General features: G+C 41.4%; 2 long non-coding RNA genes across 6 annotated transcripts; one reads left to right on the forward strand and one right to left on the reverse strand.

Annotated features, from left to right (window-relative positions):
* Positions 1-3,955: 3,955 nt before the first annotated feature.
* On the reverse strand, positions 3,956-5,186 carry LOC126990445 (uncharacterized). 3 transcript variants are annotated; one of them, XR_007744373.1, is made up of 3 exons: positions 5,062-5,186; positions 4,732-4,925; positions 3,956-4,293 (listed from the first exon to the last, which is right to left on the reverse strand). It is a non-coding gene; the product is annotated as an uncharacterized LOC126990445 (long non-coding RNA). The 3 variants fall into 3 exon arrangements; XR_007744372.1 differs by having other exon boundaries at positions 4,669-4,925; XR_007744374.1 differs by lacking the exons at positions 4,732-4,925; positions 5,062-5,186 and adding an exon at positions 4,420-4,495.
* Positions 4,180-5,153, forward strand: LOC126990446 (uncharacterized). 3 transcript variants are annotated; one of them, XR_007744377.1, is made up of 4 exons: positions 4,180-4,328; positions 4,392-4,454; positions 4,641-4,966; positions 5,035-5,153. It is a non-coding gene; the product is annotated as an uncharacterized LOC126990446 (long non-coding RNA). The 3 variants fall into 3 exon arrangements; XR_007744376.1 differs by having other exon boundaries at positions 4,392-4,517; positions 4,641-4,898; positions 5,035-5,139; XR_007744375.1 differs by having other exon boundaries at positions 4,641-4,898; positions 5,035-5,139.
* Positions 5,187-9,173: the final 3,987 nt, after the last annotated feature.

Genomic DNA, 9,173 nt, shown 5'->3' on the forward strand with positions numbered 1-9,173 from the left:
ACATACATACATACACACATACATACATACATACATATATACAAAAATTAGGAAATAGAAAAAAGGAAATATAGAAGAACAAAAAAAGGAAGAGAGACATGAACCAGCAGAGGAGATGGAGAAGAAGCAAACACAAAACTCATAGAGAAAAGCCCAATCAGAGGAGTAAAAAAGAAGGGAAATTTAAGAAAGGAAGAGAATAATGACAAAAGGAGAAAGACTCAAAGCAAAACCCGAAATTAACCTCTCTTTTGGCCACTCCTTTTAACTCTTTTTTATAGGATCAGTGATTTTGTGGGCTTTTTTCACTGTTTTTTTTTTCTTTTTTTTTTCTTTTTTTTGCCCTTGAGCTGTTTCCTTTACTGTGAAAAAAAAAGGAAATCAGACACAGACAGACAGACACACAGATAGAGAGACAGACAGACCGACCGACAGACAGACAAACAGATAGAGAGACAGATAGACAGACAGACAGACAGACAGATAGAGAGACAGACAGACATATAGAGAGACAGACAGACAGATGGACAGAAAGACAGAGAGAGACACACACGCATCTACATAAGTTTCTCTAATTCTCTTTTGAATGTCAAACACTAAAGGAGACGTTACAAACTTAAGTCTTAATACGGAGAATATTCGAGCAGGTACACACACACACACACACACACACACACACACACACACACACACACACACACACACACACACACACACACACACCAGGGTTGGACCAAATACAGATTTTTTATAAGTCAAATACAAATACAAATACTTTTGTTCGGGATTCCAAAAATACAAATACAAATACAAATACTTCTATTCCTGAATCTAAAAATACAAATAAAAATACAAATACTTCTATTCCTGAATCTAAAAATACAAATACAAATACAAATACTTCTATTCCAGAATCTAAAAATACGAATAAAAATACAAATACTTCTATTCCTGAATCTAAAAATACGAATAAAAATACAAATACTTCTATTCCAGAATCTAAAAATACAAATACAAATACAAATACTCCTATTCCAGATTTCAAAGGTACAAATAAAATATTCCAAATTAAAAAATATAAAGATACTGTTTTCACAAGTTTACGCTTCACATCATAATTGCATTTTATCATCATTAATGCCCGGAAAGCTTCCGGGCCGAGTTCTGCTCGCTTAGGAGTGTAAACATTGCCGGCCTTACTAAACACCCTCTCAGATGGTGCCGGTAACTAACAGGTTCTTGCCTGCCACAAGCTCAAAGGGTCAACGGTGCGGAGATGAGTACCTACCGCAGCCACACACAGCTATTTTTTTTTCTACAGCAAAGGAGACAGCACAAGGGCACACAAAAAGGAAACAACAATAAAAAAAAGCCCGCTACTCGCTTCTCCTGTAAAGAATCCGAAGAGGTGGCCGAAAGAGCAGTCAACTACGTGAGAAGATAGCGTAAGAAGAATAGCGTATGCACCCGCCTTTGACTTTGCCTTCAGTTTTCTTCCTTTGGTGTCATGGCTAAGTGCAATGGTTAACACACATATACTCTCTCTCTCTCTCTCTCTCTCTCTCTCTCTCTCTCTCTCTCTCTCTCTCTCTCTCTCTCTCTCTTCTCTCCTCTCCCTCCTTACTCTTTCCTCCTCCTCCTCCTCCTTCTTTGCTTGTATCTCCGTTCTATTTGCTTTCATTCCCTAGTGGGCATTTTTTTAGCGGGTTTTTTTTTTTATTATTGTTTCCTTTTTTGTGTGCCCTTGAGCTGTCACCTTTGTTGTAAAAAAAAATCCAATATTGTCTGGTTTAATGTATCTTTACCTTTTCTATTCATTTTTCATTCTCTCTTACATTCTCTATTCATTCTCTATTTTTCACCTTTTTTTCATATGACTTCCGGCGCGGGGTTTGATTAATGCATCCTCCCTTTAACGCAAACTTCTCCGTATTCATTACAGTCACCTTTTATTTTAGAAATCTTCATATTTTACGACGGAGCTAAAACTGAATTTCCCAGACAAGCGCCCGCGTCCCAAATAATGCAGCCAACATTTTTACCTCTCCCCTTTTATCTATTCTTTTTTCTGTCTCAGTCCAGGAGTTGATGAGCGCCAGTTCTTGGTAAACTAATACACTTCATGAATTAAATACCTTATTGCATTGTTTTCCTCTCTCTCTCTCTCTCTCTCTCTCTCTCTCTGTAAAGTACGTAACAATAGAGACCTGAAAATGAGTTTTAAACGCTCGACGAAGTTTAAGAAATGCGCCGTAAGGTTGTGACGGAAACTGAAGTGCTAAAAGGTGCCGCCTCGCTAGCTACTTCATACTACTTGCTGCTATACTGTTATCATCATTATTGAGCACCGTTAATGGGGTATACCCGGAAGAGTACAAATATCAGTGGTTATACAAAGTCTCTTACTCTGCCACATCCAAGACACAGATAATCAAAAGGATAAAGATTGGGGAGCAGCGACGTAGCGATCTTTTTTTTTCTGTATCCTCTTATTTTGGCCCTTGAGCTTTCTGTCTTCTGTGTTGAAAAAGAAAGAAAGAAAGAAAAGAAAACTGCCAAGTCTTTACCTCATCGATTTCCATTTTTTTTAGCAAACTTTTTATCATTGTTAGCTACCATTTATCATTTTATTTTTTTTACTTGACGCTTTTCTTCGTTTTATTTTTTGGCTGCAGGGGGGGAGGGGGGGGGGAAACCATTATAATCCAAATTCTTCCTATTACTCTGTCCTACCTCCCCCCTCCCTCCCTCCCTCTTCTTGCCTCCCTGCCCCCGTCCTTCCATTCCAGCTCAAGGTCGGACCGGAACTAAGGACTACACAATGAAAAAAAATTGTGGCAGGAAAACGTGTAGGTAGAACTGACCATGACTGATGACGGACTAGATAAGTAAACAAATAAATAAGATGAACAAATAAGATAAACAAATAAACAAATAAAAGATATAGAGATAGAACTTATTTTTATTTATTCGGATTTTTTATTTATTTATCTACTTTTACCCTTGAGCTGCTTCCTTAACTGCAAAAAAAGAAAAAAAAAGATGGATAGATAAACATAATGATAGATAGCCATGCAGATAAATAGATAGAGTCAAATACATGTTCGATCGTTAGATGATTTGATAGTTAGTTAGTTAATAGGTAGTCCAATAGTACCCTTGTATAGTACCCTTAGTTAGATAGGTAGTTAGATAGGTAGTTTAATAGTTAGACAGTTTGAATTAGTTAGTTAGTTCGTTAATTTTACTGTATTCTGTATTTGTTTATTTATTTATTTATTTGGATTATTTTTTTGTTTTTATTTTATTTTATTTTGGTGTTTTTCTTTTTCTTTTTGTTTCTTTTTCCTTTTCTTTTCTTTATCTTTTTCTTTGTTTTCTTGCTGTTGTTTCTCTTTTTTGATGTTCTTTTATTTCATATCATCCTCTTGTTGATGTTCATTGGTCTGGGTGAGCCGCTTTCCTCCCAGAAGAGACCCACCCATAATTTTGGTGATGTTAGTTAGGGGCCGAAAGGTGGATGATGTTTCTTATATTTTTCTTCTCTTGATGTGTTTTCTTCTTGTTTTTCTTTTCCGATGTTTTTTTCTGTTCTTTTTCTTCTTATTTCTTTTCTTCGTGTTTTTTAATGTTCTTTAATTTCATATCATCCTCTAGTTGATGTTCTTCGTTGGTCTGGGTGAGCCTCTTTCTCCCCAGAAGAGACCCACCCATAATTTTGGTGATGTTAGTTTGGGGCCGAATGGTGGATGATGTTTCTTTGTATGTTACTTTTCTTGACGTTGTTCTGTTATTGCTGTTACTTTTCTTTTCGCGATGTTTTTTTTCTCTTTTTCCCATTTTTTTGGTGTTCCTTTCTATATCATCCCTTTTTGATGTTCTTTGGTCTGGATGAGCCTCTTTCTCCCCAGAAAAGACTCATCCATAATTTTGGAGATGTTAGGGCCTGAAGGTGGATGATCTGTGTTTTTTATTTTATTTTCTTGATGTTTTGTTACTATATTTTCCTTTTTCTGGTGTTCCTTTTTATTTTCCTTTTCTTTGGTGTTCCCATCACGTGGATTGTCTACGACATCTAACGAGCTCCACCTGCCCGGGTTTATTGTTCGGAGTTTGCTCTCCTAGGCAGACTGCCTACCACGGCTGACGAGCTCCACCTGCCCGGGTTTATTGTTCGGAGTTTGCTCTCCTAGGTGTATTACCTATGACGGCTCACGAGCCCAACCTGCCCGGGTTTATTGTTCGGAGTTTGCTCTCCTAGGTGAATTGCCTACCACGGCTAACGAACCTCACCTGCCCGGGTTTATAATCGGAGTTTGCTCTCCTAGGTGAACTGCTTTCGCTAACGACCTCCACCTGCCCGGGTTTGCAATCGGAGTTTGCTCTCCTAGGTGAACTGCTTTCGCTAACGACCTCCACCTGCCCGGGTTTGTAATCGGAGTTTGCTCTCCTAGGTGAACTGCTTTCGCTAACGACCTCCACCTGCCCGGGTTTGGAATCGGAGTTTGCTCACCTAGGTGAACTGCTTGCGCTAACGACCTCCACCTGCCCGGGTTTGTAATCAGGTTTGCTCTCCTAGGTGAACTGCTTTCGCTAACGACCTCCACCTGCCCGGGTTTGTAATCAGGTTGCTCTCCTAGGTGAACTGCTTTCGCTAACGACCTCCACCTGCCCGGGTTTGTAATCGGAGTTTGCTCTCCTAGGTGAACTGCTTTCGCTAACGACCTCCACCTGCCCGGGTTTGTAATCGGAGTTTGCTCTCCTAGGTGAACTGCTTTCGCTAACGACCTCCACCTGCCCGGGTTTATTGTTCGGAGTTTGCTCTCCTAGGTGTATTACCTATGACGGCTCACGAGCCCAACCTGCCCGGGTTTATTGTTCGGAGTTTGCTCTCCTAGGTGAATTGCCTACCACGGCTAACGAGCCTCACCTGCCCGGGTTTGTTGTTCGGAGTTTGCTCTCCTAGGTGAATTGCCTACCACGGCTAACGAGCCTCACCTACCCGGGTTTATTGCTCGGAGTTTGCTCTCCTAGGTGAATTGCCTACCACGGCTAACGAACCTCACCTGCCCGGGTTTGTTGTTCGGAGTTTGCTCTCCTAGGCAGATTGCCTACCACGGCTAACGAGCCCCATCTGCCCGGCGTTGTAGCCGAAGGATCTCCGGCACCTCCGTCGGGGTCCCGATGGACGGTGAGGCGCCCTGCCGGGAGCCCTCCAGTCCTGCCATGCTCGCCTGGGAGACCTTGGGCTCGCTGGCGCTCCACCGCCCCGCCGATTCGAATAGGGCGGATGCAAGAACTCGCTTCTTAAAACTACCAGACTGGATTATAAAATTAATCATAAATGCCGTGAAGGCGCCGGTCACCGCGTTTACCGGTTCTTGGATGAAGGACCGATGGGCCTCGGGGACGCGCACAAGCATCATAAGGAATCCTCGCCGCGGCTTCCGGCGCAGCATCCTTTTCCCTTTTCTTTCTTACTTCCAATTTTTCTTTTTAATTATATTTTCTTTCTCTGATTGACTGATTGATTGATTTTACAAAGTAAGAATTGGTTCACCAACTAACGTCTTTCAGGTACATTGCATTCACACACCTGCTGAGGGAGAACACCAGTGAGCGTGTTGACTCACGAGGACGGCCCACTAAAGTTTCCTAACATTTGTATTGGGCTGCCAGTTCTCTTTAGTCGTCTGTTCCTCTATTTTTCTCTTCTTTATTTCATTCTATTTCTCCCTTTATTTCATCCTTGCTCTCTATACAAATATTTCTTTCAAACTTCTTCATCAGCCCCCTTTCCTTTCCATTCTCCCTCCCCTTCATCTCCCTCCATCCCTTTCATCCCCCTCGCCTCCCGCCCTTTGCTCTTTTTCTGTTATCACGACAGCTGTTTAATTTCTCGACTGAGTTGACTCGGAAATAATTAGGTCCACAATCTTGGAAACCTTTTCCTTTTGCATTTTCTTACATGGCATCCATGCCAGCTTAAACCTGGGGCCCATGACAGCTGCGGCAATGACATCAGTCCGCTCAAGAAATGGACGCAACCTCTTTTTGACAGGTGACTGTAGTGCATATGCCAAGTTAAAACAGTAGATCGGTTTACTGTTTCTCTCGTCGTCTTCACTCACTCACATTTCCGTGATGTCACACATTTTTGCGGGCGGATCCTTCTTCCGAGCCACCCATCCCTCAGTAACTCCCTAAATCCTCTCCTACTCCTCCTCCATGTGACCTGAGGTTAATTTCCTCCTTACTCCCCACCCTCCGCCTTCAACCTTAATGTTCTCCTTACTCCGCTTTCCCCGTGATCTGACGTTAATCCTTTCCTCCTTCGCCTTCAACCTTCATCTGTTTCCTCCTCCGCCTTAACGCGGCTTAACATTATTTATTTTTCTATTTCCTTAACAGTATTTATCCTCCTCAAACGGTTTTGACTCGAAATATAAATACAAATACAAAATACTTTTTTCTCTGGATGTCAAAATACAAATATAAATACAAATACATTAAAATTGTATTTGAATACAATTCAAATACAAATACAATTGTATTTGATCCATCCCTGACACACACACACACACACACACACACACACACACACACACACACACACACACACACACACACACACACACACAAGGACCTTAAACTACATTAGCTTAGTATAATTTGTAGTACTAACAATTTCCTTCCATCCCTCTCTTCCTCCTCCTCCTCCTCCTCCTATATGAGATGAAAATATCACTTGATGCCAAGAAAAATCCAAGGTTATTTTTCAGTTACATAAGAAACAAAAAAACTGTTAAAAATAATATCGGCCCACTACTATTAAGTGGCAATACAATCAGCGATGATAAAGGCATGGCGTCGGTCCTAAATTCAACCTTTAGTAGCGTATTTACAAAAGAGAACATGACATCGATCCCCGCCCCGAAGAAAATTTTTCAAGGCCCTGAAGAACATAAGCTTGCATTGACCGAAATTGATATCAGCGAAGTGCGTGCGTACCTGCAGAAAATAGATCCAAATAAATCTCCGGGCCCCGATAATTTATCTCCTCGCGTGTTGAGAGAATGTAGTCAACAGCTAGAATTACCCATAACATTAATATTCAACAAGTCATTAGCACAGGCCAGTGTGCCTCTCGAGTGGAAAAAGGCCAATATTACCCCGATCTTTAAAAAAGGAGACAAAAAACAAGCCAGTAATTATCGTCCTATCAGCCTTACGTCTGTCCTAATTAAACTATTCGAAAAAATAATCAGGGATAAAATGACCACTTTCCTTGAAACAATTTTTTTTGATAACTGATAGTCAGCATGGATTTTGTAGTAATCGGTCTTGCCTTACCAACCTATTAACTTTTTTCAACTATGTTTATACATGTTGGGACGCCCGAAGCCCATATGACGTAATTTACCTAGATTTTCAGAAAGCGTTTGATAAAGTTCCTCACGTTAGACTTATTTCAAAACTGCGTTCCCACAGTATAAACGACCATCTTTGTGCGTGGATTCATGACTGGCTCACCGACAGAGAACAACGTGTAGTTCTTAATGGTGAAGCATCGGATTGCAACCCGTCACCAGTGGCGTGCCCCAAGGTTCAGTCCTGGGGCCAACACTATTCATAATTTACGTGAACGACTTAGAAACTGACATCCTATCAAATGTAGCCAAATTCGCCGACGACAACAAATTTAGAGGAGGTACGGTAATGAACAGTCAAAGTTGCGAGAATATTCAATCAGACTTAATAAGACTTGCCGACTGGAGCGAAAAATGGCAAATGAGTTTTAACGTAGATTAATGTAAAGTAATGCACATAGGTGAAAAAAATCCTAACTTTAAATATCAGATTCAAGGATATGAGCTCAGCGAAGTAAAACAAGAAAAAGATATTGGTGTCATTATCAGTAACACTCTTAAAATGAGTGATCAATGTTCTGCAGCGAGTAAAAAAGCCAATATGATGTTAGGATTAATCTCAAGAAACTTTGATTATAAATCACCCGAACTTATGAAGAGATTATATTTAGCATTTGTAAGACCACACCTAGAATACGCCGTTCAATTCTGGTCACCGAACTATATCAAAGATCAAGTTTTGCTAGAAAAGATACAGCGACGAGCAACCAAACAAATTCCAGCGCTCCGAAACTTGCCATATGACGAGCGTTTAAAGCGTTTAGATATGTTTTCCCTAAAAAAGCGAAGGATAAGAGGGGACTTAATTGAAGTGTTCAAAATCCTTAATGGATTCGACAACATTAACCCAGATAGTGTATTTCAGAGAGACACCAACACAAGAACACGCAGCAACGGTATGAAGTTAAAGGGAAACCGATGTAACACATTGGTGCGCAGAAGTTTTTTCAATAACGGAGTCGTCGATCACTGGAATAGACTCCCACCGTCAGTAGTTAGCGCACAGAGTATCAAGAGCTTTAAGTCTTCTTTGGATAAGTATTTCAGGGATATAAGATTATACTGACCCTTTTTCGCATGTTTTCAGACAGATTGCAGCAAGACCTCAACCTATATTCATATAATTCTCCCCCACAACCTAGATTGCAAGTAGCGAAAGTCAACAATAGAGTAAACCAACAGTTAATGTCCGCATGACAGGTGGAGTGAGGTGTGGGTGCAGTAAGGTGACGGGGTACTGGTGCGTGCATAGTACCGCCGGTAAAACGAGGATCAAGCCTCCACCTGTGCCCCTGAAACTACAACTCACCCATCGTGAGTATTAGGGGGGATTCTGGGGCTGCCCTGTGTAGGCCACTCATCCTCTTCCAGTCTCCCTGTATTTCTATGTTCTTATGTTCTTATGTAATGAAGTCATTTTCCCCCACAGCTTAAGTTACTGTAAAATTTCCATGTCCCTTTCTTCCTTAAAGGCACATGGTGTTCTCTTCTAACTATTTCCTGCCGGCTCGTTGCCGGAGGGAGAGGTGGGTGGGGAGGAGCCTTCATCTATTCTGTCCTGTTCTACCACACGTAGATTACCAGTAGTAGCGGTAGTAAACAGACACCCTCGCCATAGACCGATAGGTCTTCTGGTGTCTGTTCTTCCTATGTATTCCTATGTATTCCTCCTCCTCCTCCTCCTCCTCCTCCTCCTCCTCCTCCTCCTCCACCTCCTCCTCCTCCTCCTCTTCCTCCTCCTCC

This window comes from Eriocheir sinensis, unplaced genomic scaffold, assembly GCF_024679095.1.
Source record: "Eriocheir sinensis breed Jianghai 21 unplaced genomic scaffold, ASM2467909v1 Scaffold165, whole genome shotgun sequence".
NCBI lineage: Eukaryota > Metazoa > Arthropoda > Malacostraca > Decapoda > Varunidae > Eriocheir > Eriocheir sinensis.